Source organism: Musa acuminata, chromosome BXJ1-10 (assembly GCF_036884655.1).
Source record: "Musa acuminata AAA Group cultivar baxijiao chromosome BXJ1-10, Cavendish_Baxijiao_AAA, whole genome shotgun sequence".
Taxonomy (NCBI): Eukaryota; Viridiplantae; Streptophyta; class Magnoliopsida; order Zingiberales; family Musaceae; genus Musa; species Musa acuminata.
In genome coordinates, this window is record NC_088336.1 from 15,178,086 (window position 1) to 15,184,085 (window position 6,000).

Genomic DNA, 6,000 nt, shown 5'->3' on the forward strand with positions numbered 1-6,000 from the left:
GACTTAATCAACCTTTCTCCTACCACTCGATGGAGATATGTCAGAAAGAGTATGGACAATGAAAGATGTTGTTGAATCTCATATTGTGATGATAAAATTAATTGATAGTATTTATCTGATCTGTGTTTTAAGTAACGTAGGAAGTTTCAATCAGGGAGAGACAATTAAAGTAGGAAGAATCATGTTAGGCCAGAGTGGAACATATCAGAAGATTGGACGTCGAGCCGGAAGATCAATCGACATATCGACAGAAGGCCTCGGGCCATGAGATCGGGCATCAGACCAAGAAGAGTGAAAATTGTACTAAGGAAATCAGAGTTGCAAATGTCAACTAGCTGATTGAGTAATAGGTTATAAGAGAGGATGACACGTCGATGAACCAATGACATGCCGAACAATATTTGATTGACTTTGTAATAATTATCTAGATCGAAGTAGGTTTTGTTAAATCTCATATTTTGATGATGAAACTACTTGATATATGTTTATGATTTAATCTGTGTTTTGAGGGACGTAGGATGCTTCGATCAGGATGAGACAATTAAAGCAGGAAAATCATGTTGTGCCGGAGGAACATGTCAGAAGATTGGATGTCGGGCCGGTGGATCGGTCGACGTATCGACAGAAGGCTTCGGGCCGTGAACTCGGGCATTGGGCCAAGAAGAGCGGGTATTGTGCCAAGGATATCAGAGTTGCGGAGCCAACTAGTCGATTGGGCAATAGGCCGCAGGAAAGGACGATGCGCCGAAGAATCGGACGAAGTGTCGAGGGACCAATGACATGCCGGACAACTTGGTTAATTGCTTAGGATTAATTCTCTCGATCAAAGTTTTGTTTACATGTGCAGGATTAACTACGATGAAAGTAAGACATGCAGTAGGAGTTGCGCCAGAGTCAAGACAATGATCACATTGGGAGTTCGAGAGTTCGACGGAAGTTCGGACAATCGTCGAAGGTTCTGCGGGAAAAAATCCGAGAAGTCCATAAGCTTGCCAAAAGAAGCTCGTCAGAACTCGTCAAGTGGATCGTCGCAAGTCCAGGAGTTTGCTGGAAGTCCGCAGGAGCATCACCGAGGGTTCATCGGATGATCGACGGAAGTTCGCCGGAAACTCACCGGAAGAAGCGATTGACGCACCGGAGCAAGCTGCAGAAATTGTCTTAGGATTTATCATAGTTAGCACAATGATTAAGTTAGAAATGGGAGGTGATCCCATTAGCTTAATCTTGGGGCAATTGGGCCCCTGAAAAATCCAAATTGGGCCGAATGGATCTACCCATTCGGACCCTGATTGCTGTGGGAGGTGCAACCGCCCAAGCCAGGAGGTAGCACCGCCTGGGCTAAGTCTCCCAGGGAGAATGGGCGGTGCAACCGCCCCAGCCAGGAGGTAGCACCGCCTGGGCTCAGTCTCCGAGCGAGACTAGGCGGTGTAACCTCTCCTAATAGGAGGTAGCACCGCCTGAGCTCAGTCTTCGAGCTTTGGCAAGCGGTGCAATCGCCCCAGTCAGGAGGTGCAACCGCCTGAGCTCGGTTTTCGAGCTCTGGCAGAGAGGTGCAACCGCCCCTGACAGAGGTGGCACCACCCAGAGGCTCAGTTTTCGAGCTCTGCTAGGCGGTGCAACCGCCCCAATCAGGAGGTGCAACCGCCTGATCCCGGAATTCCAGGAATTGACAGTTTTGAGCTCCAAATTTGAACTGGGTTGGGGCCTATAAATACCCCACCCATTCAGCACTGAAAGAGAAGAACTAACACTCGAAATCTTGATCTTTTTCTGTGATTCTTAGAGCTCAAAATTGTTGTAAAGGCCAAAAGTTCTCCTCCCTCTGTTCTTCAAAGTTTTGAGTTGTAAAGAGAGGAGAGAAAATTTCTGTAAGGGTTGTCTCCTAAGCCCATCAATCATAACTGCAAACTGCCTTCTGCGCATTTATAAAACGTATCTCAAAGTTCAGTATCTACAAAATTGGCATTTAGACGTAAACCGGTTTTATCGTACGAACGTCGCATTTCAGTTTGCGCTTGCATTCTGATTTTCATCATAAACTGCAAACTGCCTTCGTAGATTTACTTTAACGTCATCTCGCTTAATCTTAAGTTAAAGTAATCTTAGAATCGACTTTTACATCGAAATTATTTTTATCAAACGAACGCAGCTTTCGATTTTAATAGTGAAAGATTTCCGCTGCACTAATTCACCCCCCCCCCCTCTTAGTGCTCTTGATCCTAACAGGTTTTAGGCGTAATTGGGTTGGAATTGGGCCAACTCAATTAGGGACTAGTTAGGCCTATATTTGGTACCGCCCAAACACATCATAGCATAGTCTCCGAGATTGTGTCAAGAGGTGGTACCACCCAAACACAGTCTCCGAGAGACTATCAGGTGATGGTACCATCAGACTGGGAGGTGGTATCACCCAGTGGCAGGGTGTCAAGCGATGGTACTGCCAGAGTGGGTGGTGGTACCACCCAGTGTTAGTGCTACAGGCGGTGGTACCGCTAGTACCTCGAAAACCGGGGATGAGACACTTTTAGACTCCAAGTTTGAATCCACTTGAGGCCTATAAATATCCCTCTCATCCCTTGTTAACTTACACAAGAATTGAGAGCCAAAAAGAAGAAAAACGCTGTTATAATCTTGTGAAAACTCCTCTAAAAGCTCTAAGTGTTAGTATAGTTTAAGAGAGGAGTAAATGGGGGTGTAAAGGTTATCTCCTAAACTTGTGAAAAGGAGAAGAAAGGTGTAAAAGGGTAGTTGATCTTCGCCCATTGAAGGAAGATCGTTAGTAGATGCCAGTGGCCTCGACGGAAGAGGAATCGGTGGAATAGATGTAGGTCACGACGACTGAACTACTATAAAACAGTTTGCATTTCTTTTTTGTTGTTTATCTTTATTGCAAACTGCTTTACTTCCTCATTACTTTTGTTGTACACCCTTTCGTATGCTTTCAAAGTTAAACTCACTTTGTTGAAATGATTTTATCGAACGAGATTTTTGAACCAACGTAATTTTTGTTAGGATCGAGAGCACTAAGAGGGGGGGGGGGTGAATTAGTGCAGCGGAAATCTTTCAGCGATTAAAAACGAAAGCTGCGTTCGTTCGATAAAAACTATTTTGATGCAAAAGCCGATTCTAAGATTACTTATGATTAAGTGCAGTTTACGTTTAAACACAGTTAGCGTCTAAACGCAGTTTGCGTCTAAATGCAGATTGCGTCTAAACTCAGATTGCGTCTAAGCGTAGTTTACGTCTAAGCGCAGATTGCGTCTAAGCGCAGTTTGCGTCTAAACACAGTTTGCGTCTAAGCGCAGTTTAAGCAGAAGTATAATGTGCTGCTATTGTACAGCTCAAAAAGTAATCTGCAAAAAGCAGATTTACGTCTAAACGCAGATTTACGTCTAAACGCGGATTTACGTCTAAACGCAGATTTACGTCTAAACGCATATTTACGTCTGAACTTTGAAACTCGTTTGTATACTCGCAAAAGGCAGTATGCAGTTGAAATCAAGACGTAAACGTAAACTGAAATCTGATGATTGTGCGAGGAAAGCCGATTTACGTCTAAATGCAGTTTTACGTCTAAATGTTGAAACTCGTTCGTAAAATTGCAGAAGACAGTTTGCAATTATAAATAGAATCAAAATGTAAATGTAAACTGCAAAGAAACTCGTTCGTAAAAGCGCAGAAGATAGTTCGCAGTTATAAACAGATTCAAGACGTAAATGTAAGCTGCAATGTAAAGATCGTACGAAAACACCTTTTGACGTCTGAATGCAGATTCGGAAGGATTAGAACTTAGAAACTTGTTCGTAAAAGCGCAGAGAGCAGTAGCTATGTAGGAGGTTTGCAGTAATGATAAAGTGCTCAAAATAAACGCAAACCAGAGATTTAGAGCGGTTCGGTCAGTCTTGACCTACTCCACTTTTGGCTTCCTCCACCGGCGAGGTCACCGACGTCAACTAGGGGCCTTCCTTCAATGGGCGAAGGCCAACTGCCCTTTTACAGTTTCTCTCCTTTTGACGGGCTCAGGAGAGAACCCTTACAGATCCTTTCTCTCCTCTCTTTACAACTCAAGACTTGAAGAACAGAGAAGAGGAGAACTTTAGGACTTTACACAAATTTGAGCTCTTAGAGTCACTGAAAAGATCAAGAATTCGGTGTGGATCTGTATCTTTTCAGTGCTGAATGGGTGGGGTATTTATAGGCCCCAACCCAATTCAAATTTGGAGCTCAAAACGATCAAATCCCGGAATTCCGGGATCAGGCGGTTGCACCTCTTGACTGGAGAGGTTGCACCGCCTGGCAGAGCTCGAAGACTGAGCCCAGGCGGTGCCACCTCTTGACTGAGGCGGTTGCACCTCTCTGCCAGAGCTCGAAGACCAAGCTCAGGCGGTGCCACCTCTCTGTCAGGGAGGTTGCACCGCCCAGTCTTGCTCGAAGACTGAGCTCAGGCGGTGCCACCTCCTGGCTGGGGAGGTTGCACCGCCCAGTCTCGCTGGGAGGCTTAGCCCAGGCGGTGCCACCTCCTGGCTGGGGCGGTGCCACCTCTTTCACTATTTCAGCTCACTTGGTTTGGCTCCAAACTTGGCCCAAACCAGTCCGAACTTGGGCCTAATTGGCCCCTACTTGGGTTATAGGATTAACACCTAATCCTAACCCTAATTAATGTGCTAACTATGATTTTAAAGACATTTTCTAAGCTATTACAAAGTCCGCAAGTCAAGACTTCTTCTGGCGAGCTTTCGGCAAACTTCCGGCGGTCTTCCGATGAACTCTCGGAAACCATTCTGCGGACTCCCGGCAAGCTCCTAGACTTCACGATTTGTTCTTAGCGAGTTCCAACGAGCTTCTTCGGCAAGCTCCGATCTTTCTCGGCGAGCTCCGCGAACTCCCAACGAACCTTCCGGCGAGCTTCCGAAAAACCCTTCGGCAAGCTCCCAACTCATTCTCGGCTAGTTCCGGTAGCATTCCCGACGAACCTTCGGACTTCCGTCGAACTCTCGAACTCGCAACAAATCCTTCGCGCTTGACTCCGACACTTTGTTTCGCTTTATGTCTTCATCGTTATCATAGTTAATCCTGCACAATTAAAACAAAACTTCGATCGAGATAATTAATCCTAAGCAATTAACCAAGTTGTCCGGCATGTCATTGGTCCCTCGACGCTTCGTCTGATTCTTCGGCACATCGTCCTCTCCTGCGGCCTATTGCCCAATCGGCCAGTTGACTCCGCAACTCCGATATCCTTGGCACAATAACCGCTCTTCTTGGCCCGATGCCCGAGTCCACTACCCGAAGCCTTCTGTCGATACGTCGACCGATCTACCGGCTCGACGTCCAATCTTCTGACATGTTCCTCCGGCACAACATGATTTTCCTGCTTTAACTGTCTCATCCTGATCGAGGCATCCTGCGTCACTCAAAACGCAGATTAAATCATAAACATATATCAAGTAGTTTCATCATCAAAATACGAGATTCAACAATTTTACCACTGCATTAATTCACCCCCCTCTTTTAGTATCAACTCGATCCTAACAATTGGTATCAGAGACACGGTTTTCTTGTTTGGTTTAACACTTGAGAAAAATGACTCTTTTCGACTTTCAAAAGGGATTTTCTATAATTCGTCCTCTTATATTCAATAGGACAGACTACAAATATTGAAAAACTTGAATGAGAGTTTTCTTGCTTTCTATTGATTTAAATTTATGAAACATTATGGAAAACGGTTTTCAAAAGTCTTCTCTTCTAATGAACAATTGGAATGAGTTGGAGAAGAAGACTTTCTCTTTAAATGCCAAGACTATGAATAGCTTGTTTTGTGCTTTAGATAAAAATGAGTTCAATCGAGTGTCTATTTGTGAAACGACTTTTGATATTTGGCACATACTCGAAATCACTCATGAAGGCATGAATAGAGTTAAAGAGTCTAAATTCAATCTTTTAATGCATGATTTTAAACTATTTTGAATGAAGCCAAGCGAAACCATTGTTGACATGTAC